The sequence below is a fragment of the Neophocaena asiaeorientalis genome, unplaced genomic scaffold, assembly GCF_003031525.2.
Source record: "Neophocaena asiaeorientalis asiaeorientalis breed wild unplaced genomic scaffold, Neophocaena_asiaeorientalis_V1.1 scaffold497, whole genome shotgun sequence".
Classification (NCBI taxonomy): domain Eukaryota; kingdom Metazoa; phylum Chordata; class Mammalia; order Artiodactyla; family Phocoenidae; genus Neophocaena; species Neophocaena asiaeorientalis.
The window spans coordinates 1,274,186-1,296,949 of NW_020174568.1; the positions used below are offsets into that span (position 1 = coordinate 1,274,186).

At 54.2% G+C, this 22,764-nt stretch overlaps 1 long non-coding RNA gene across 1 annotated transcript in view; it reads left to right on the plus strand.

The window, feature by feature from the left end:
- The first annotated feature begins 7,945 nt into the window (after window positions 1–7,945).
- LOC112408384 (uncharacterized) overlaps window positions 7,946–22,764 on the plus strand; it is a 23,247-nt gene continuing 8,428 nt past the window's right edge. Inside the window, exons 1-2 of the long non-coding RNA XR_003004941.1 lie at window positions 7,946–8,057; window positions 18,250–18,356. This is a non-coding gene — a long non-coding RNA (uncharacterized LOC112408384). The remainder of the gene's footprint in view (window positions 8,058–18,249; window positions 18,357–22,764) is intronic.

Genomic DNA, 22,764 nt, shown 5'->3' on the forward strand with positions numbered 1-22,764 from the left:
GACAGCCCTGTGTTCGACATTCACCACGTTCTAACTCTGGTTTTAGGACCTGATCTGAACAAAAGCAGGCGATCGGAACCTCAGAATGTTTAATGAGGGTGGGTTGAGGTCATAGGCGCTGTGGATGGCGGTCAAATGTTATCCTCCCAAACGGTGCAGAACAGAAGTTCTCAAGCCAAGACCATCGAGGACAGATATTTTCGGGAACTTTTGGGGGGGTGGGGCCCGAGGGCCCAGATGGGGGACTCACTTACGCCTGCACTGGCCCCCCAGGAAAGGTGGATGGGGACTTCGTCACCTGGCCTCGGTCTCCGACATTTGTTCCATTTTTTTCTTAATTTCCTGACTATAAAAACTTCATAGAATATTTTCAAATACGTAAAAGTATGAAGAAGAAACTTAACAGTCACTTAGAGTCCTACTCTTCGAAACATTATTGCGATTTTGATATATTTCCTTCCATTTTATATACATATAGAATTGAGAGGCATGCTGTATACAGCGTTGTACCCTTTTTGCCTAATAATTTAACCAGCATCTCCATCTGTCACGACACAGCAGGAGCACAGCTGCGGACATCCACCTCACAGGCCCAGGAGCAGGTAACCCAACCCCTGGCTGGACATTCGTGTTTATCCCAGTATCTTCCACTGTTGTCATCAACGTGACGACACCGTATAAAAGTCACACAGTGCGAGCGACTCTGATTCTTCCTTAGAAAGCACTCCTGGCGGCAGAACTGTTGGGTCCAAGACCAAGAGATGCAGTGGGGTGTGGCGTGGGGCGAAGTCTGCAGAGCAGCCGCCACTGCCAGGCCCGGTCCACCCGGACTTGACTTTGGAGACGCACGGTGAAGCGGATGCTAAAACAAAGCCCCCGCCCAGCCCTTCCCTCCTCTCCTGGGGGAGGGAGCCACACGGCCCGGAGTCCAAGCTTCCACCCAGGCCACCCTCACCTGGAATCTTTGCAAGGAGCAGAGTGGACCCAGAGAGGGACAAGCCAAGGTCTTGGGGGACAAACATCAGATTTACACATCCAAGGTGGAACTGCCTTTCTGATTACAGCGATTCTGAGAAGTACAGACGCACCAAGTGACTGTTACTGGCAGAGAGGTTATAATTGTTCCTTTTCCGAAGCCCTGTGGTCAGAATGAACCCGGTTCTCATGCAGGGGCCCTGGGCCGCTCAGGCTTAGGTTGCAGGGAGGTTCACGGTGGGGGTGGCTCTTAACCTCTCTGGGCTGAGCGTGAGGCCACTGCCTTGCGCGAGGGGTCCTCGTGCTGCCAAAGGACAGAGGCCGGAGCCCTGTGTCGTGCATCCGGGCCTTCGCTTACGTTTCCAAGTTGATGTTTGTAAGAAGGACCCCTGCTGTGTTCCGGGAAACCGGGGGCGGGGTGGGGGGAATGCGGCCAGAAGGTGGGTCCTTCCTCCCACCCCCCTGCTCTCCCCGCGTCCAGCAGTTTGGTAAATCCCTGGAGAGATGTTCTCCCTTTGCAGACTCTATCCGCAAAGCGCAGAGGGGAAATCCACAGAGACACCAGGTGGGAACGTGAACTTGCCAGGGGCCGCGGGGCCACGTTCAGAGCACCCCTGCCTCTCCTCCGGGCTTCCTGAGGCCACCAGCGCCCTGCCTGCCGTGAGCCACTAACTCCCAAATCCTAACCCAACTTACTGCCCGTGAAAATCTTATGAAACGGGTGGGTTCATTGTATGCATCTTACTGATAAACTGGGGATTAAAGAGGTCAGGTCACTGTCTACGTTCACACAACCAGGAAGGGATGAAGGAAGTCAAACCAGGGCTTCCCACCCAAGGCCGAGCCCGGCCCAAGGTCACCACCCTGCCCCCAGGCCTGGCATGATGTCACACACACACACACACACACACACACACACACACACACACACACACGTCAAGGCCACGTACCACCACCTCGTCCAAAAGACGGAGCAGAAAAACTGATTTCAAATTCCAAGACCCTCGGTCTGTGATGGTTATGATGAAGACCTACCAACACCCCCGGCATTGATCTAGGATAAGGAAGGCGCCTCATGGGGATGCCGAGCGGAGGGGCCGCCATGTCCTAGCTCCTGCAGTGATTTCGGCAGCAACAAGCCATCAAAGGGAACCAAATGCTATGGCTCTGTTGGCGGTCAAGGCCGCCGGTCACTCACAGGCCCACGTCCAGCCCAGAAGGGGCTCCAGGCCCTCGCAGCCCTGACTCAGATCGCTGGGGCCCACACACAGAGATACGTCAGAGTTTGGGAAACACCATCAAGTAGTTTTACGCTGAGTCCCTGTTTGAAATTCGGGCAGATGTAAAGTGCAAAGAGATCTTCGCGAAGTCCAGGTTTAGTCAAGGGGACGTTTGTAGGAGCTATGAGAAAAAATTCAAGGTGCTTTTAAAGGTCATTCACAATCTGCTCGTCGGGTGCCCAGGGCAGACATTCTTAACTTTAAAAAGGTTTGCATTGTCGGAACTACAAGGGGGAAACATTCAAAAATATTAACCTTTAGTTTTGAGGCAACTGTAGACTCACGTGCAGTTGTGAGAAATAACGGAGAGACCCATGTCCCCTTGACCCCAATGGTCTCACCTCATAACTTTGTAGTCGGTGTCTCCCAGACTTGTGGTACAGAACAGCTACGAGAGAACTTTCTAGAGACTCTTTATAACACTCCGTCAACTGCAAGAGTGAGCTGCCATTTCAGCAGAAGGATGAACCTGGGCTCTTTGGGTGTTTTGACCAGAGCAGGGCAATTCCCAGGCCGAGGGTCTCACGGGGGTGCCTAGCCCCAACCTGCCACCTGCAAACGGGGGGCCCTTCACTCTGTCAGTTCTACCTGAAAAGACATGGACAGGAGGCAGAAGCAAGGATGCCCGCGCTCTCTGGACTATCTGTGGGCCGGGCTCCAGCAGAGTCCAGCCCCGGCTCCCACCCCGGCCGGTCCTACACTCACCTCCCCACTGCTTTCTGAGCCTGGCCTCATCCAAGACGACGGCCGCTGTCCACACAGCCGCTAAGCCCTTGAGTACGGCTGGTGTGACTGGGGAACTGTGTCTTGAACGTTAATTAGCTTTAATCACTTTAAATGTACAGTCCTTTGTGGCTAGTGGAGACCCCACCAGGCAGGACAGAGAGAGCCTTTCAATCTCTCACCTCTCAGATGTTCTAAGTATCTAGGCTTGTCTACGTGGCCATCTACCTCCCTGTGGGATGGGCAGTGAGCTTCAGTCCCAAGGAAACCGAGGCTCCAGGTGGTCCAGGACTTTTCTGCCGGCCTTCAGTGAGTCTGTGCCCCAGCTGGATGCACGCCCAGGTCACATGACCTCCATGCCAAGGTCACATGACCAACCCATCAACATTTCTCTCATCCTTCCCCTAAATGGAGTGTGAAACCCAAAAAATATGGGAAATAAAAGTTCATCTTCTAAACAGCAAGGCAGACACTTTTGGGGAAAAATCCCCATGGTAACCAGTGGTGGAAACGAGGATCATTTTTCGACAATTAAGAGACCCCTATTTAAAGAACCAAGTTTCTATGAGCAAAAGGAACAGCAAATAGCAAACCAATTCTACGAAGAAAAAAGCACTGAAGTAAATCCAGACGAGAGCTCACAAAGCACTGGCTTCGACGCCATTTGTTAGGTGAACCCACTGCCCATGCAGGAGTGTCCCCGCCCTGGTGGGGGGAAGTTTCTCCCGGGAGACCCAGTCCTTCTCCGTCAAAGCCCCCGAGCTGCAGTCAACTCTACACACCACGCAGCTTCGCAAAAACACACTTAGAGTAGGCGTACTTCATTCATTCTAATTGAATCCTACGAAGTTCAGCTTAGCATTTAAAATGTATTTTTTAACAATCTGAAGCTCTTTGTCCTCAGTTATGCAACCTGCTTATTTTACACTAACTTCCTAAAACCTTGCTCTTTACTTCATATTCCCCCAGAGAGTTAAAATTTATGGCTGGGGGTGGGGTTTTCCCTGAGTCCCCAAGGTCATGGTTATGTCCTTCAGTAACCGCAAACGTCCCAGAGAGACTGCAAACAAGGACGACCCTAGGGGGCTTCGGCCCTGCGCACCGACTCCCCGACCTCCACAGGCCTCAGAGGGACTTGGGTTTGGCTCCTACCTTGGGGTGTCTGTGTTCCCTTTCATCCTCCGCTCAGGCACTGCTGCAGAGGGCAGTCTCTGCCCTTCCTGGGGTTTCAGCTCCAATGCTCGCTGGCACGTGAAGAGAGCCAGGCCTGGGGTTTTATCACATCACAGATGAAATTCAATATTGGGCCTTTCATGTCTCACAGCCCACCTCCCTGGCCCCTCCCCGCACGGGCCCTCCCCCAACCTGTATCTTCCGTACCCGCTTACCACCCACCCCCAGGCAAAGGTATATTTCCTGAAAACTGGAAAAACCAGGTACTACCAGCCTCAGATCAGTGCTAATTAAATTAGGCTATAAAATTCAGGCCCAGGTCCCTTATCTGTGAGTGACACCCCCCCATTTGCAACCGGGACCCAACACGCACAATAGACGCATCATCACCCAAGCCCCGGATGGACAGCGGTGGGGCCACTAGCACGCCTAGGGGTTCTGATCCGGCTGACTTTGAAGAATCCTCTCCTCCTGGTCTGTTCTGCACGCACTTCCATCTCATGTACTAAATTTCAAGAACTCAGAGATGTCTCCACGTCGCGTTCTATTAGCTGCTCGAGTGCTGACTTCGTTCTCTCTGTTGTCAACGTGTTCTGTTGGCTGAGCTCTACAACAAGCTTCCAGACGTCAGGACGAGCAGGGCATTGGAGGCCCGTCCCCGCGGGGCCAGAGCCTTGACCTCGGGACAGTGGAGTTCAGCTCTGCCGTCTCTGGTTCAGTCCCACAGAGGAACCCCGTCTCTCCTGGAGGCCTGGCCACGGCGCTTTGTCGTAAGGCCTCGGCTTGGCGGGCTCTGCCTGTGGGCAGGTGCTGGGTGGTCCATCCTCCCTCCGAGCTGCGTGTGGGGTTGCAAGCAGGAGCCCGGGGGAGGCCAGCCCCTGGGAAAGGGCTCCGATCCCATGCAGGACAGCAGCTCCCCAACGGGATCGGGCCACAGAGGGACGCCGAGCAGAACCCCTTCACTGGGGCTGAGCGGACACCAGCCAATCCTGTACGTCTGCGATCGAGTCAGTTGCGGCTTCATATTTCACAGAGAAAACCAGGAAAGAAATTAAGAATATCAAAGGTAGAAGTTTCTTTTGCTCAGCGCTTTGTGCTGCCCGAGGCTGCGATGACGAACGTGCTGGAGACAAGGGCTCGAGGGTCTGCAGGGTGGGAGGGCAGGAGCGGGTGCCTGCTGCTCTCTGGTCTTCACAGTTCGTGTTTACAGGTTTCTTGCTTGTCTTTTCATCCTCTTTTCTTATCCAAGAGGCTTACAACCGTCCTGTGTGCAACAAGTGACTTCCTGATCTTTCTGCCAAACGAGGTGGTTATAAAAGTTGAAAAGGATTAGGTGCGGAGGCTGCAGGTGGAAGTGTCTGCAGAAGGAGTTGTGGGTTTGCTCCTTTAATTGCCTCAATTTTACTTCAGACCAATTTCTTTCCCCCTTTCCCTCAAAGCTTCCGAGGACACAATCACTGGGTAAAACCAGCCTGTGGATTTCTCTCTCTTTTCCTTCCACGCTGTGAGGCTTGCAGGATCTGTTCCCTGACCAAGGACTGAACCCGGGCCACAGCAGTGAAAGCGCTGAGTCCTAACCACCGGACCTCCAGGGGATTCCCTGTGGATCTCAGGGATCAAGGAGGGGCTGCCCAAGGGGCCGGCGTGCCTGTCACTGCCCCGGGGACAGAGCTCGCGCTGCGGGGACAGCTGTGCCTCAACGGGAAGTGGATGCCGTCGCTCGTGGGGCTGCCCTGGCGTTTGCCAGGTGGATGAGCCAAGGTGGACAGACGCGGCCTGGACTCCTGCCCGGAGCTCTGCCCGGAGCCTCCCCGAGAGGCCCGGTGGCCTTTCACCTCTGGCTCTTGAAGAACGTGCCCTTTCTCATCATTCTTTCAATAGGAAAATGAGTCCAGGTGTTACGATGGGCTCGGTGCTTTCTCCACTTTGAGACACACACTACCTTTTCACGGGAAGGCTACCTCGTTAACATGAGGCGTCCGAGCCGAGGGCGGTGGGGCCTTCGGTGTCTGTGAAAGGCCAGGAGGGCTTTCCTGGGCCGAGTGAGCTCCCGCCGAGAGGGAAACCATCTTCTCTCGCTCGGTCTCACACTCACACAAACGCATCGCTTTCTTAGCCCGTATTAGATGCAAGACAGCAAGACATTACACTGTCGATGAACCCAGGAGTGAATTCTTATACCGACAGGGTTTATGGCATCTATGGACCCACGGTCTCAAGGAGCCTGTTTTTAACAGACAAGCTCCAACAAGCGTCGTCTTGTAGCTCGGGCTGCGGTGCACAGTCCCCTCTCCCAGGGACGGGCATCTCTCTCTTCGTAGGGTCTGCTCGGCGAAGGAGGGCGGCTGTGTGGGTCCTGACCTCACCTCCAGGGGAAGCCTGCTGGGCTCTGTCTGCTCTGAGAAGAGCCGCGTGTCTTCTAAAAACAGGTTACTGGTCTTTGAAGTATAAACGGATCCAGGCAGAGTTTAGGAGGAGTGTTTTAAGGGCTCACATGACACTCAGGCCCAGAACGCCCCTTAAACCTCTGTGGTCCCCAGTAATCACCTTCTTACCAGGTGGCCAGGTCTCTCCTAAGTCTAATTACATACAAGAAGCTCATTTAAAAGAATCACAAGAAGATTAAACTTGGCAGGTTCTGGTGTCTTTGCACATCTGCATGTTTGTGATATTTTCTTAAAGATTCAGAGTTTCACAGTATTTTTGTGACGAGCAGGCCTGCAAGGGGCCCTCATGTTTAGGAAACACGCAGACCCTCCTGCTAGAGGATGAAGCTGACAGCTTTAGAGAAGGTGCATTTTTTGTTTGTTTTTAACAGTGATTTTTATAAATCATTAATTTTGACCATTAAAATATTAAAGTAACTTGTTAGAGACACAGTGAAGCTCAGTCACAGGAAATGGGTTTTGAAGAAGTAGGTACTCCGAGCAGACGGTCCCGATGCTGGAGTGTTTCAGTGTGGAGTTGGTCTTGAAGTAAAGCCAGAGAAAAGGCAGAAAAAGCCATTTGAAAGCAGGGGGGCATCGGTGAGTTTGTTAGCACAGCTGCAAACTTGGTTAAATTAAACCCAACAGGAGAATAATCCACACACAGAGCTGAAGGAAGCAGATCATGTAAACGCAAATGAACACAATTTGAAAGCTTTCCAAAAGGAAACCATTAAGCCTCAGGAGTTCTTGCAGGGGGAGGGGTGTGTAAGGAGCTGACATTGCATCTCCAAGGGGGCTCAGGTATCTGCTGCTTCCCACAGCCAAGTGCCAACTCCAAAATGCTCAGTGATGAAGAAAACGAGATTCACCTGAAACTCCTAGCTGCTGAGTCATCCAGGGATACGAAGGCTCCTGTCCCCACCCGCAAAGCATCGCTTCAGCCTCCTCCCTGAGCATCAAACTCATGCCCGGGACAGACCTCTCTGGCTGTTGGTTAAGGTGCCATCCAGCTTGGGGTGCTGAGAGCCAGACTTGCCGCCTGAGTTTGGCAAACCCCTGCCCTCTTTGCTAGGGCCACGGGAGGCTGCCCTGGGCCCTCATTCCCCCCACCTTCCCAGACGGGCCCCAGCCTCATCCCAAGCTGTTTGTTTTTGCATTTCACGCACACGCACCCCACTTGCGGCACCCCAGGAAGAGAGACCGTAAGACACCCCTCCCACCAGAATTCCGAGGCCAGGGTTGCACAGTTCAGACAAGCTGTTCGTCCAGAACGCCGTTGAGTGAGGGGAGGGACGGAGGGAGAGAGCCTGGGCGGGGAGACGTCAGCGGCGGGGAGACGTCAGCGTTGGGCAGACGTCGGCGGCGGATAGACGTCAGCGGCCGGGCTGCGGGGAGGCCTCCTGCCTCCCACCGGGCTTAGGCTAATTACGAGGCAGGAGCGGACAACCAGAGGACCCGAGGGTCTCAGGCAGTGACGGTAAGCGCAAGGACTGTTTGGGGCGAAGTGCTGCTCTTGTCCTGAGAGCGACTGGTCCCTGAGCGGAGTTTCCTCATTCTGACCCCGTTTCCCGACGGCGGACAGGTGGCGGGCGTGGGCACAGGGCTGCGGCCACCCTCTCCCTGGCCCGGTGTCAGTGCGTGTGCCGTGGGCGCCTGCGACATGGGGCCCGGTGCTGTGGGGTCCGAGGGGTGGGCCTGGGGAGCCACCCGCTGCCCCTTGCCCTCCGCCTGAAACCCAGCCGGTCCGTCTCCTGGTTGTTCTTTAACTTCAGCTCGTTCTGTCCTCTCCCCGCCGTGCTTCACTGATTCCAGACAGACCTGGGGGCTCCGGAGAGTCACGTCTGAAACATCCCCGGGTGGCCCTGAGGACCCAGGAGGAAGCCCCCTCCCTGGCGGTGGCAGGGTGCCCACCCCTGTCCCTGCTGCGATCCGTATCTGCACACAGACTCGCTGATCGCCTGCCCAGTCTGGGCTCACACACAGACGGGGACATTTACACGACATTGTGTGAGCAAGGCCTTACACAGGAGTTTAGGGGTCGGAGCTGCTGTTTATACAGAGTGCGGCCAGGGAGGGTTTCTGTGACAAGGTGACCTGAGGGTTGAAGGCGGCACAGACATCCTGGGTGAGAGCCCAGGGCAGGAGGGAGAGCGGATGCAGCGCCTGCGGCTTGTGCGTGTTGGGCGGGGAGGAGGGGGAAAGGAGGCGGCACGGCTGGAATGTGGTCAGGGTATCACTGGGTGGACGGGGGCTGGCCTGCCAGGCGCCGTGCTCCATGGGGCTCGCAGACCCTACCCTGTCACTGCAGGGTCCCCGTGGCTTTCTGGAGCCTGGACAGATTGACAGGCCCTTCTGGGGAAAGACAGACATCTCAGATGGACATGGGTAAATGAAACCAAAATTATGATTGAGAAGCAGAGGTCCGGCTGCAGTAGTAGTAACTTCAGCCCACGAGGGCACGCCGAGTACGGACAGGGCTAACGGAGCCCCCGCCCCGTTCTCGGTCCTTTGCTGGCCTCATCGCGCTGGAATCCGCTCAGTAATCCCGGGAGTGGCACCACTGTCCTCTCTCGGGGAACTGGGAGTCGTTACAGTGATGACCGTCCCGGCTACCAGCCCCAGCACGTGGAGCGGGACTTGGGCTCCCACCCACCTCCCTCTCCGCCCCACCAGCATCATTTCCCAAGCCCTGCTGCCTCCCACGGCCGTGCTCACTCTGGTCCAACCCCAGCGGGACACGTCCAGCCCAACCCCCGAGGAGAGGAGAGGCTTCTGGAGTTGAGTAGATCTGGCTGGTCTTGAGTCTCCGGCCATCCTGGCGCTGGTGCTGGGAACAGGGAGGCTGCCTGGCTCTGGAAAGAGAAGGTTCTGCCTTCTGCTCAAGCTCCCCGTGTCCTCCCACCCCAAACCACACGCTCCCGGGCTCTGGGGCCCGGCCGGCAGGAGCGCCTGCTGAGGGACCTGGAACTCAGCATCATCTGGGGCTTTAGAAATCCCTCCAAACCTCCCCACCCCTGAAACGGTTATGATACAAAGTTAAACTTCGATCTAATCTGCAGCAGCCCCCCCCATCCCAGACCTGACCTCTAGAGGAGCCCAGGGTGGACACCAGGGTCAAGTGGCCTGCGTGGGAGTGCCGCCACTTAGCAGGACAGGCTCCTGGACCTCACTCACCCCTGAGCCTCCACTGCGTGTCTGCGAGGAGTGATGGTGACCCATTTCACGGATTGTTAAGCAGAGTAAATGAAAGGAAAACATTGGAAGGCAATTAGTGTACACAAAGGCTGGTTTATGTAAACATTTATTGGGCACCTACTGTGTGCCAGGCACCTGCTACAGACCAGAGGGAGCCCCCCATCCTCAGAGAGGGCACAACGTGCAGGACAGGCGGTGGGCACTGCTGTCCAGTCCCCAGAGGACTCTGTCCTCTTGTTTGTGTGACTGTGAGGCTGTTTGTCCTGCTTCTTCCTTTCCGTTCTATGGGCCATGAGAACAGAGGTCAGGCCTTCTATTTCTTTTAGATCCTCTCACAAAACCTTGAGCAAAATTCAGAGCATAAAGAAAGCCTCCAGTGAAGCCCTGAGGAGTGTTCTTCAGGTAAACAGGAAGGACAGCCCCAGATGCACCGACCAGGCCACTGCTGAGAACCAGAGTCAGGCAGAAGGATGCTTGGCCTGACGGAGGCCTGCATCTCCGGAGGCCCCACTTTAATTTAATTGATGCCACAGGAGGCAAACAGGCGGTTCCTTAGGGAACAAGGACGCACGTTTGTCGATGTCTGGATTCTGTTGATTCTGTAAACATAAGGAGAGGCCAACATTCTACTGTTCCAACTTTTGCAATCTTCATAAAATAAACATTTGCCTTCAAAACAACAACTGGGAAAGCCATCAGGGTAACATTCTCAAGCACTGTCGCCCCACGCCCCAGCCAGGGGTCAGGACCGAGAGCTGCGTGTGGTCTGTTTGGACGATGGTTTTCAGGTGGAAACCTCAGGCTGGATACCAACAGGCAGCAATTTGGGGGAAGGTTTGTTTTCTTGGTGTTGAGGGTTGACTCAAAACCGAGTGTCCCCAGTCATGGGGACGTCCCTGCCTTGGTTTCCTCCGGCCGTAAAATGGGGAGCAAAATAACTTAAATGAGAGCTAACAGGGCATTTGCTCGGACCTCAGGGGTCGTGGGGACAGGGTTGGCCCTGCTGGAGGCCACCAGGTAGATCAGATGCCTGCTGTGTGTTCACACAGGTCTCTTTCTCCAAATCCCTCGAAGAATGAGCTAAACGTTAAAAGAGGTTCTGCTAAACTTAAGTGACACTTATCGGACATTTCACCTCCCATAAAGGAACCCATCAGATGTGCCGTTTACAGATGCTGCCGGCACGCGGCTGCCGCTGCCCACCGTGGGCCGCACTCTTGGAGACGCTGGCTTCCTGCAGAGGATGGACCATCTGCGCAGCCCCAAAGGGTACATTCCGATTGGTTTCCTTCATCACAGGCAGGAAGTTTTATGAACAGCCATTCTGAGTCATTATTAACAATTGAATCTTAGAGAAAATGGACTTTGAGAGTCCTGAAGTGCATTTAAGAAAGTGTGCCTCAGTATTTTTAAAACTTAGGGTTTTTCTGGGCCAGATGTGTTGTTCGTTAGGCAAGAACACAGGCCTCAATCAAACCATAAAACCCTATCTACAGTTGGCAGCTCTGACTTGCCAACTGGGTGCTGAACCGATCCCTAACTCAGTTCCCTAACAGCTCACCTGGAAGGGGAGGTTTCTGAATTGAACCATCAGGGCAGTGTTCTGTCCATCCAACTCCATCTCTCTCCCAGTGCTGGGAAGTATGTTTCCATCTCTGCAGGAGAGACTTGGGGAGTGGAGCTGACAAGGGCCTCTGGGCTGACTGCGGGCGTATCTAGTAGGGCTGCAAAGGGGTGGAAGGCCATGTTTGACTCTACGAGAGCCTTAAGTGTTTCCTTTCCAGTTTGAGCCTTTTAAAAATGTAAGCATGTTTCAAGCTGCAGTCTTTAAAAGTTTTCTCAGAAAGAGTCCTTCTGTCATTGTTCATCGCAAAGAGAGCAGATGTCGAGTTGAAAGCCCAGCTGCTCCTACTGCCTGAGGGCCAGTCCCAGCGGCCACCCTGCTGCTCCGGCCCCCACAGTGCTCTCAGAAAGAAGCTCCTACAGGCTGACTCTAGGGCGGGGCGGGGGCGGGGGGGTGGATTTCAAAATATACTGCCTGGTCTTGCTGTGGGCACTGATGGTCCCAGAATGACACGGGCAGCCCTGAGTCACTGTTTGTTTGCCTTTTCCCACTGTCCTCACTGAAACCCAGATTCCTCACCATGGCCTCCAGCCCTGCCCACTCCATCTCTGGTCTCCTCTCTCACCTCCTCCTGTTCACCCCACCTTCCTTCTGTTGCAGCCACTCTGCCCTCCAGCTGGGCTGGGGCACCTCGGGTCCACCCCACCCGGGCTTTCCTCGGCCACCCCTCAGATTCCACTTCTCAGGAGGCCCCTCACTCTCACCCAGGCACTTCTCCACTCGCCCGCATATTTCTTCCCGGCACTGGGTTTACTGAAGTGTCATTCATGTCTCTGGACTGTGGCTCCTCTGTCCTCACTAGAAGGCAAATGCCCCAAAGTAGGGACATTTCCCCACCACCTGCGGGTCCCAGGGCAGTGCCTGCCATGGAGCAGATGCTCAGAAGAGACTTGGGTGAATGAGTGAACATTAAACATACATTAAACCCACCATGAAATCCTACCTCTTCTCTCTCCTGGGCACGAAGTTTAAGAAATATGGAGCTGGAAATACGGCACCATGGACATTTCAGTAGAGAAGATTTAGCCTGATCGCTGTCACACGGCGGCCTCTCGGTTTGCGTTTGCAATCTGGATTCGTGTGTCTGTCTTCACATCCAGAGAAAGTGCTTTATGCCAGGATTAAGGTGCCGTTGGCAGAATTCTCTCCCTATTATTTTCGGGAGACTAGTGTCTTATTTCAGTGTTTGGGCTCACCTTTTAGTTGCTGTATCCAGCCTCTGAAAGATGTCGACCCTGAGAGATCTGGAAACACCGCAGCTGAGCTGGGCTTCTGAGTACGGGGCCCTCACAGCCACGGTGAAGGCAGCAGGACAGGGGCTGCTGAGTCCGTGGGGAGAGGGACTCGCCAGCAGGGCGCCTCCCTGCCAAGTGAGGGGTCCGGCCTGACTCACTGCCCGAGAGCGTCTGGGGGACCAAGCTGGCCGGGGGGCACGGCCACCTTCTTACTGCGAGGGCACCTCCCCGTGGAAGGCTGGTCTCCACCGCTCCACTGGACACACCCAGTGACCCGTCTGCTGGAGATGGAGGAAGGCCTCCTGGTAGTTGGCTCTGCGAGAACCATGTACCAGAGCTCTGGGCATTTCCGCGGGTCCTGGCGTGTGCCTGTCCCACCTTGGATGACCTGAGCACCAGGCTTGGAGTACCGCATCTCTGCACCCAGAGGGCTGGCTCCAATGGGATCTGCTGCCTATTGGCCGTTCCTGGGCCCTTGACCCCATGGTGTGATGAGAATGGCTGGCGACCCTTCTCTGACATGATGGATCCCACCTACCACCCGGACATATGTGCACCGAGCGCCCTCTGTGCTCGAGGGGGGCACCAAAGCCGCCTTGGAGGGTGGGACCCCCCGAGCGCTGTTGGGTGAGGCCCACCCTGCTCCCGAGACCCTGGCCACACTTCTGCTGAGCTCCGACCGTGTGGGGCGCCCACACTGGACAACGCCTGGTGCCCTTGGGACAGACAGTGAAGAGAAACGCAGTGCAGTTTTACTGTCTGCGCTGACAGAGGCTGGGCCTGAACCCCAAGGCCCCCTGAAAATCTCTCTTCATTGCTCGAGTCCATCAGACTGAGCCGCCTGAAGTCACCCACAGTCACCCGCTTGCTCTGGAGACCAACAGCAGTGCCGCCTGTCCACCCCGCTTTCCTCCGCCACCAAACCTTTGTCGGGGAGACTCCCAGAGACACACGTGGCGTCTAGGCTGACACGACCCTGGACGTGAGGTCTACCTGTCGTGCCTGGTGGGGGAGTGGTCCTGGCGCTTTCTCTGCTCACCCCCACAGAGGCAGCAACTGAGGGTCTGGTGTCAGCTCCCCTTCCTGCCCTCAAGGGAACGGACGTGAGGTCTACCTGTCGTGCCTGGGGGGGGGAGTGGTCCTGGCGCTTTCTCTGCTCACCCCCACAGAGGCAGCAACTGAGGGTCTGGTGTCAGCTCCCCTTCCTGCCCTCAAGGGACACAGCCTGAGTCTGGTCGCCCGGAGCTCCACCCTCGTCAGCCACGGCTGGTGTCCCGTCACCGCCAGTGCTGTGGCCACGGGCAAGTCCCTTCCCCCTTCTAGGGCCCGATCCCCTTATCTGAAGAGCAGGGAAGATAAGCATGAACATGTAAAGTGCCATAGTAATGAAGGGCAGGGGCTAAGTGCCCGGTGTCAGCTCACCGTCCTTTGCTTTATTCCGGGGGAAATAATCTGAGGTTGAATAAAAGTCCCACCCGTGCATGTGAGTTCACTGTGGACAGCAACCTCGGCTATGACGGGGAGACTGTCAGAGGGTGGAGGCTTGGGCTTCGTTTCCTAGTTGATCTGATGTGCTAAGTGAGCTTAATGCAAGTTAATTAATGATACTCTTGGTGGGCGGAATTACCTAGGCAGAGCCGAGAACAGCATAAAAGCAATGAGCAGGCAGGTGTCCGCGGGGATAATTGAGGAAACCAGGGCCAGGGGGAGAGCTGCAGGGAGGTGTGCAGGCAGGACCCGGGGCGGGGGGGGCAGGAGGGAGACTGCAGGGTGAACATTTCATCACCAGGCTGGCTTCCAAAGCGCCATCCTGTTTACAGCTTCTGTGTTTGAATTTCAGGTTTACCTGAGTCTTTGAAGTTGGGTTCCTGGGCATTTCCTTGAGAATGAACTTCATTTTTTGGAAGACACAAAAGTCAGAAAGAAGACTCGGGTGACCGGGCTTTCATCTGTGGTCCTTTGGGGCCTCAGAAACTTTGATGGGAGGATGCGCCCCAGTTAAAAGAGTCAGTGGGGTTTGCACCCCGTGACGTGCGGGACAGGCCAGGTCTGAGCGTGGTGGGGCTCCATGAGGCGCGGGACACAGTGACACCCAAGGAGGAGGGCGAGCCCCCCACCTCTGAGCTTCACAAATAGGAATATGCCTCAGCATGAAGACCCTGTTTACTTTCAGAAACCGGGTAGTAGCCGGAGAGTGAAAATCAAATATTTCAGGGAAATTTTATTGACTTTTTCCTCCCAAAGACATGTGCTTCCAGGATTACCCTCCAAATGTGCTGTCAGAGAACTCTCCTTCGTCATAGCCTGGCTCACTTGGCGGGGTGTGGGGGGAGGTTAGGCACAGAGAGACCCCAGCTGACCAAGCCGAGGCAGGGCCCCCATCCTCTCCTCCAGTGACGAGGGACACGGGGCAGCCGTCGGGACCAATGCTCGTTCCCCAGCTTTGCTGAGTTGCTCTCTTTATGGTGGACCCTGTTGAGACGTAACTCGGAAGGTTTTAAGGCTTAGAAGTCTCAGCGCGTTAACTGGGTGGGAAATGTTTCTGTTACTTGAACTGATCCCTTTTCTCCCTTAGCTCACGATGGCTTTTAACCTCTTAAATATTGTGAATTTGCTGCACTTTCGCTCTCAGCTGGAGAGTGTCTCACTATGCGACTTCAGACTTCAGAACCTCAGGGCAGGAGGGACCGGGCTTCCTCAGCCCCTGCCCACCCTGTCTGTCAGCCGTCCCTCCTATCCCGAGTCCCTCCAGCTCCATCAAGCTCCCCTGACGGACGGACGGGGCTTCCGCTCTGCTGACGTTTCAACTCACTCCACCCCTTATGGCTTTAACGTCCCTCTTGGACCCTCACCGCTGTCCCCGCTCCCCTAACACCTCTGGCCTCCACGGAGCAGGTGCATTTACGGCGGGAAGATGGGGAATCAGCCGCTCTGGTGCCGGAACCCAAGCCGCCCCTGATCTGTCGGGGCATCGCGTGGAAACTCCTGGCTGAAGTGAGAGCTGAAGCCACCAGACGTGCATCCTTACCCACTCACTCTCTGTCCCCTGCACCCCGAAAACACGGCGGCCATAACCTCGGCCTCAGTCTTAAAGGGAAGGTGGCTCGGGACCCTGGGTGGGACCCCAGCCGCCGCTTGCCTCCCCAGGAAGCAAACTTTCAGGCTCCTGGAGACCCTGTTGTCTCAGTAGCCGAGATCCCAAGCCCGCTGAGCACAGAGTATGGCTCCTTCACCAGATGCACGGCCAAGAGCAAAATGGGGTTTCTGCTGCTTTCCTGAAAACAAAGAACAGTCTCAGGTCTCAGAACCAGTAGCGCAGACGTACAGTAACCGGGAAAGCTTGTTCAAACGCAACCCAAACATGACACGCATTTCAAAAATGCACCCGGGCTGTCTTCCGGCAGTGACATCTCTGTCTCATCCACAGCCCAAGAGCTCAGGAAACCAAGAGGGAAAGACAAGGCTTACCTGGACCCCACTGGGGGATCCGTTTCCAATCCCAGCAGAAGATGGTCCGTGAAGAAAGCCAGGCTCTGTCCCGTCAGGGCCACCGGGTTCCCAGGTGGCCACTGGCCGTGTCCCGGGAGCAGGTGTAGAGTGGCTGGTGGCCGGCAGAGCTGCCCGGGCTCTGCCCCGCGCGCCGTCAGCCCACTTCCCTCTGCTGCCCGGCTCCCGGGACTCTTCCAACTGTTCGCCCACCTCCTGGAGGCTTCGGCACGCAGACTCACCTGCACCATCTAGAGGCCTCTCCCTGCACTGGACGCAGGGCTCGGGAAGGGGGTGGCGGGCGGAGGGTCCTCCCCACCTCCCCTCCCGCCTGGCTCTGACTTCCTGCCCAAAGACACCCGTGGAATCTGTAAAATCATTGACTCCCTTCTTTGGAGCGGGGGGGGTGTCTTGCTTCTCTCAGGACAACCAGAGCCTTTGGGCACGGGAACACCAGAAAGCTAAGTTAGCATTAAAACCACATTCATCAAAGTGTGTGCACCCAAGGGCCCCCACCGAGCTGGCCCCCTCCATCCAGCTGTGAATCCCGTTCACTGCTCCTGCCTGGTGCTGCCGTCCTCTCCCCACAGCCGCTGCAGGCAGAGTCACCAGGACTGTACTCCTGTCCCCCGCCCCCCCATACACCCCCATACAACTGGAGATAACCGTGCACACCCCGTGAAACTCCAGACAAATATACACCCCATGGAACGAGGGATGAAGGAGACATTTGAAGCAAACATTTTGAAAAGACCTGCCTTTCAGGGTTGGTCAATGCTTTCCAGAGTTCTGTGATCCTTAAGAAGGAGGCAGTGTCTCCTGCCCTCCCACCCCCAGCCCACTCGCACACGGGGGTGACCCCTCCGGGCTCGGCTTCCAGCCCCTCCTTTTCCCTCTGGTCTCCTCAGCCCAGATACATGCATCTTACTTCATACGTGAGAAAAGAAACAGCTTAGAGGGAAACAGAAACGTGTGGACTGGGTGAGGGTCCTGAGTGCGGCATCTACTCCTTTCTGAGGGTGGGCAGAACCCAGTTCATCCGACTTATTTGCCAACAACGATTATGCAGACAGACAAGGTTTAAATGAGAATTTAACCCTGTTGAAATTCGCTCCTTTTACACATTCCGTGCTGAGCCCAAACTGAAGGTTTGTGATAAATTACAATTACTAAAATTTTTAATGTAGGAACATACGAAAACGAATGGGAACGACGTATTCTGGGCTAACCTAGAATTTCTATTGCGTTTAATTTTGACTTTCTGGCATGCTCGTTTTGTTACGTGTGTTTGAGGATGAAGATTATCTTCGGTGTAACTTTTTTTTTTTTCTACTGGAAATTAAATGGTGACTTAAAATTGACCAAAAAGAGATGACACTGATACTGCAAGAGAGGTAAAAAGGAGAAATATTAGAATGGGCACAGAATACGGCTGCAGTAGAAGCCAGAGGTTTTTTCCTCTCTTTGAGAAACGTAAGCCATGTGCCACCATGTCCAATGGAAATGAAGGTACAGGGTAATTTCATTGATCAAGAGAAAGAAAGAAACAAGTAAGATTATTGCTTATCTTCATCACTTAAGGCTTTGGAGATCAGAAGATACGTGATTTCTATTTTTCTGTCTTTCCTGAAAGACTGAGGCAGCAACAGCAAAAGGTTAAAAATAGCATTAAAAAAAGAAAAACAACAGAAATCAAGACTGCAGAGCATGGTGGGGGAATGGGTCTCGGGGTCTGTGCAGAACGGAGATGTGCTGGACACTCACACCTGAGCCCCAACCTGCCTGTCCCCCCTGCCCACCTGACCGTCGCGTGTTCACAGATGCCCAGCTGGGACCCAGCGGAGGGGCTGAGGGCAACCCCACCTCTGCACATGATCATAGATGGGACCACTACGTAGTCGGTGGGAATCCCGTGCCCGTAGGAAACATGCCCAGGAGGGGAGGGACGCTCTCCCAGCAGACTGGATACTTTCCGGCGACTGCAACTGCCCACATCCTGGTCATCGGTGCTCAGCCTCTGTGTCCTAACACCAGGCTTCTGTTGGGTGAGCAGGGAGAGACTCTGCACGCACACTCATTCCATCAGAATGGCATCTCCTGTGTTCACTTGTCATGTACTCATTCGGCAGATGCCTACGGAGAACCCCCAGGAAGCGGGCACGACGAGAGGTGCTGGGTACCACCAGGAGGAATCGGCTTGGAGGAGTCTACACTCAGGAGAGGCAAGACCATCGAGGTACCAAGGAACTGAAATATACTTTCTGGAGGCAATAAGCAGGCTGGGGTGGAGGACACCTGGGCTGTGTGGGTGGGATTGTTATCGTTTGCTGGTGACAGTTTCCTGCTGTCTAATTGCTGTCTGAAAAGGTGGCATGGGACCAAACACGCCAAACCAGGAAGCTCCTTTCCTGGAGCTGACCCCCGACATTACCTGCCTTTATCTATTGTAACAACTCCCCAGCAAGTGTCCTTCTGGTGACCTACAAACAGAGTTTATCCCCAAGTTCCTTCCAGGAAATGACACTGCGTGAATTAGAGTTACTACTCAAATTATGAGTATTGGATAAAATGTTCCTATGCCCACGTGGGTACGCAGTGATAAGTTACCCAGAGTAAAATGACCAAAGCTACGTCTGTGGTGTGGAATTGGCAGCTCGGAGTCTGTGCAGAAATGGAGCGGACCGGACAGCTGGCTTCTCAGGCCCGTCCTGGCCCAGCCCCTCCCCGTTCCCTGGAGATGCTCTGACCTGGAGCTGCTAGCGGTCAGGCTGCCTGACCTGTCTTCCTGAGAGCCCGGCCGCCCGTGCTTGTCATGGCTCCATGCACAGAAAAGGCAGGAAAACAAATATTCATGATTTAAACGTTCACCACGTCTTCCTGAAAGTGCAGATCCTGACGAGGGCCCCGGCTTACAAACAGATACCTGAAATATCAGAGAGGAGTTAGGTGATACGAAGGGGACAGGCAGGCCGCCGAGATGGGGAAGAGAGCCCAGGAGGTGGCCTCTGGCCGATACAGGGGGTTGGATGGTTCTGAGAGGAAAGGACTGAGTCTTGCAGGGCAAGGGAGAGAGGTGTTTGGGTGGAGCTGGGCTGTGCCGCAGCCCCGCGGGGAGAGGCCCCCCGCGTGCCTGGGACATGGGGAGAAGCGGGGAGCTGACCCAAGAGGGCTGAGCCGGGCTCGGAGGGAGCGGGCACCGTGCGCCAGGGGAAGGGCTGGATTTTATACCGACTTTATCCGGATTAAAGATTTCACGAGCGGAGCAGCCTCTGTCCTGGCAAGGTGAGAAGCAGGGAGACTGAGTCCGGGGGGCACCTGCCTGTGCTGGGCCCGGGGCTCCTGCCAGTGGAGGCAGGAGGAGAGATGCTGAGTGAGCAGCCAGCCTGCCTGCGGTGTGACCCCACCTCCCACCCCCTCCCCACCCCAGCGCAGAACCAGAGGGGCTGCTCCAGGTCAAAGGCAGAGTGAACGAGGTGGGCTTCACCCCATTTTATCGCCAGCAATGAGGTTCTGCGTTTATTTGACTGAACTTGGCCACGCCAACACATGCTGCTAATAAAGAAATACAGGTCTGGCTTCCCTTTACTCCCTGTTTGCCCGGGATTTGTACCCTGGACACTGCTTCTTACAAAGGAACCCTCTCCGGGGAGGGGGACGCAGACCTGGGTGGAGAGGAGGCTCCGATCAGGGCCGGGAGGGGGCCAAGGTGAGCGTCCACCTGTGCTCTTAGCTCCCTGTGCCCCCTTCCCACGATGTGCCGCCCTCTCCCCATGATGTCAGCGGTGAATTGAAATGTAATTGAAATTGATCCTCCTGTGAATGGCCTTGGGAGCTTGAACTGCACAAACGTTCAAAATGCTAAATCTGTCTCATGACCTGTAATACTGTCATTCAGCTCTATAGCACAGATCAGTGTGCTTTTTTAATAAAGGAAACCGCAGGGGTCTTATAAAACCTATTTGCACTGCATCAGAAAAATTAACAGAGCCGGGGAACACTGAACTTGGAAATGCCGAATATTGATGTCTTCGTTTAAAAATCAACAAATTCATTCTTCCATTAGACAAACTCATATTTTTACCATTATTCATGGCTTTGGGGAAATGGGGTTAGTGGTCCAAGAAATAATCACTCTGTAATCAGTGGAAACTCTCAGCATATGGGGAATATGATCCCATAGTATAAACATGTAAAATTGTCAGTTCATTGTGTCATATTTAACAAAGTTCATTAACGGGATTTTAGTTATGAGAACATTTTCTTTTTTTCGGCCACACGCTGTGCAAGACCAGGGATCGAACCCGTGCCCCCTGCAGTGGAAGCACGGAGCCTTAACCGCTGGACGCCAGGGAAGTCCCTATGAGAACGTTTCGAAGTTTACCTGAAAGCAGAAGAGTCATCAGTTTACGAGGCTTACGTGTTCCTGGGGGCGTTTAATTCCACAGCCCTCCCTCTTCACCTGTCAGGGCTATGCCCTCATACGCCTCAGAAACTGTGGTCAGCAAACCCCGGATGGGTTAATTTTGATGGGAATCCCAGCTGGCTGGCCAAGCTGCGCTGAGTCTCTGTCTCAGCTCTCCTCCAGGTGGGGCAGCCTCGCAGCTCTGTGTGGTCCCACCTTCAGCTTGACCTCCTGGACGCTTTTCTAATCTACTCCCTCCATCCCACTGACCTCCCTACTCCAGGTGACCTTCCTGTTCCAGGTGACTTCCCTGCTCGCTCAAGCTTGGAAAGCTCTCTTTGGGACAGAGTGGGAGGCCAGGGGGTGCCTTCCGCCCCGGGGGAAGATGCAGGGGGCCATGCGGAGAGGGTGGGATGGAGGGTCTCTCCCGGTCCTTCTCTCTCCGCTCGCCTGGGGTTAATCCACACTCGGTTCCATCTCTCACCTCCTTGGAGAGCATCTCTCACCTCTGATTTCTGTCTTCACTTCTTCCTTGAGTTCCTTTGCTCCCCCCAGTTATTTCCATCTGCAAAGCCTACCACAGCTTTGGATCTGAAACATCTAAAACCAGACTCAGCATCTTGAGTGAGTGTAAGACTTACTGGTGGTGGAAAGACAGCCCCCACTATAACTGACGTTTCCCTGGGGTGGGAATGGGGAGAAATGTGCTGTCTTAGAGACTTCGTGATTATGCTACTAACAAATGATCACATACTGTCAATACTGTGAGTTTCATGAACTTTAGAAATGAGCTTTATTGCATTGTTTGCATGTAATAATTACACACACATATGAAAAATAGTTGTTTGTATGTATGCAAGTGCTTGAGACAGATACAGAATCAGAACTACTCATAATAACTGCCTTAAATTCTTTGGTCCACATACTAAATAAATAGTACTGAGTAAAGGGATTCACTTTATTACGTAATTCAGCTCGGCCAGGCCCCGTGATGGGAAGACAGCCCCCACATCCGGCTATGTCCGATGTTCACCCACACGGGCTCCTGGACGAGGGGGTGGGTGAGGACTTCATTCCAGTCCACGCACAGCTGGCCACCCTCACGAGTGGGGTTTTCTCCACCCAGACGAGGCACCTTTGTGCAACATGTGTGAGGACTAACCGTGGCCCTAGCTGGGAACTGCCACTGCAGAGGTAAATAAGGTGAAGTTTGTCCCCGGAATCTGCAGGAGGCCTGGAGACACGTTGCCTACGCAGAGGCAGGTAGAGCAGCAGGCTTCCTGAATTAACGAAGAGCCAAGAATGACTTCTAACCAGTCATTTGTATGCCGCTTTCATCTTCCGAATTACTTTGTGAAATCTATTCACCTGAGAGGCGGTTTCTTGAAATTTTATTTCCATTGTCCACGCGCCTTTTATTTTTTAAGAACGGTTAATACGAGAGTAAACTTCACTACAGTTTACCTTTGAATTGCAGCGAAATCCCATGTTTGCGTAAGAGCACGTTAGTAGAAACAATGATTTCACGACATGAACGGATTTCATAAGCACCCGTGGCACAGTTATCCAAATGTCACCTGGCCAGGTGTTGGAAGACAGACATTAGAAGATGAAGTGAATGAGCCCTTGATGCAGGTGGAAGGCTCAGGGTGGAGACTGAGTGCCACACTGAAATGGTTGGGCTTCGTCCCATGGTTACCGCTTCCCTGGGTTCACGCTGGGGCGATTTTAGAGTAATTGGAAGGATGGGGGCAGCCCGGAGCTGGGCTCCCCCTGCCAGGGGGCCACGTGGACCTGGGGTCCCGTGGTGGTGTGGCCCAAGCAGGGTTTGGGGCAGGCTGGGGTGGAGGTGGGGCAGGCTTCGGGGCAGAATCTCCGCACAGCTTGTTGCCTCATCGGTGGGAGGATGATGGAGGGGAGGAATCAGAAGAGGCCCTTCCTTCAGCCTCGCTCCAGTAAGGAGACTTGGGACGGTGCTTAAAGGAACTTTATATAATAGAAAAACAGAATTATTTCATCCCCAAATAAGTTATTAAGGGGAGAGAAACCATGGGGTTATCTCTCATTATAGTTTAATTAGAACAGAATTAAAAAAGTAAAATTAATAAGATGAATTGCCAATTTTAATTGAAAAGACAGTATTCATGGAATTGTCTTTATCTGACTCATTCTGTTAAAATTTTACAGCATCACCAAACCATAAGGTGGTGGAACCTAAACAAATGAGGGTTAGATTGTTGAG